Genomic DNA, 1,446 nt, shown 5'->3' on the forward strand with positions numbered 1-1,446 from the left:
CTTTGATATTTATGTTCTTCCGTAATTCCAACAGTTGCTAATAAATCGTGTTATTACATTTTCTTTATGATTAGAAGATTTCTTTAAAATCCTTGAATTCCAAAAATCCACCATGACTACGTCAAAAGTTGAGACAAAACTTTTCACTCTTTTGTGATAGCTCCACTAATACGCTTCAAGTAATCGAATTGTTTTATTCATATTACTCAATGATGATAAAACTCTATTTATCAATTCATATTCATCATGAAAACATTTTTATTGTTAGCCATGACGACCTCGATCAAATTTCGGGACGAAATTTCTTTGACGGGTAGGTACTATCACGACCCGGAAAATTTCGACTGATTTTGAAACAAACTCTCGATACGATTTAATATCTTTAACACGATAAGCAAAGTCTGTAAGGTTAAGTCTCAAAAAGTTTGAACTGATTCATATATTCAATTGACCTTCGGCTGTTCTCGGCGATTCATGAACTATTATTTGTAAATAAATGTGTATACATATAAAAATAAAAATAAATATATTTAATCTAAATATATGAGATTTTTCTGTGTACTTTTATCCGCCACTTATTATCGATAGGAGCTAAAAATAAATAAATAAATTAAAAATTAAAAATTAAAAATTAAAAATAAAAATAATAATATATGTGATGTTAGATGTCGACACAGAAGGATCCATATACCCGGTGGCTAAAATATTTCAATCATAATATCTATTACTGATTCACTTCTTGACTTATATCATTTTATATATATAAAATATATTTGCACTCACAAAACAAACACTGTGTGTGTTGTATCTTATTTTTTTTATATTTGTTGTAAATTTGCAAGTAGAAATTGATAGTATTTGCATTATGCATGAGTAGGACCCAACCAATGAGCCGTGAGTAGGGGATTAAAGGATGTAGAGGTGACTATCACCAAACAAGTAATTAACCAACGATTGATTTGAGCCTAAAACCATGTTTAGTAGAATTCTTGCCTTCAAATAACCACTCAACATTGTTGGTGGCCAACCATTTATAGCATCTTAATTAATTAATAATTAATTACTCCGTTTTCAGTTAATAATTTAGAAAGACTGTGATGTGGCTCATTAAATATTTAACGTATTATTCCAAGTTTATCATATTTGATTGTAACTAGTTGGTGGGCCCTACGATGTTGGGATAAAGAATTACATACAATTGAAATTATCACGAGAGTTCATAACTTTTTAAAAGTTACATCCTCTGATTGAAGGTTGTCTATTTATTATTATTAATTATTAATAATATTATAATTATATATATATATATATATATATATATATATATATATATATATATATATATATATATATATATATGTATGCAGAGAGTTGAGTTAGACACAAAAACCCATTTTTCATTTCGGTTGAATTTGTTTGAGTCGACATAATGAAAGAAACCAATAA

The sequence above is a fragment of the Rutidosis leptorrhynchoides genome, chromosome 11 (assembly GCF_046630445.1).
Source record: "Rutidosis leptorrhynchoides isolate AG116_Rl617_1_P2 chromosome 11, CSIRO_AGI_Rlap_v1, whole genome shotgun sequence".
NCBI classification, from domain to species: domain Eukaryota; kingdom Viridiplantae; phylum Streptophyta; class Magnoliopsida; order Asterales; family Asteraceae; genus Rutidosis; species Rutidosis leptorrhynchoides.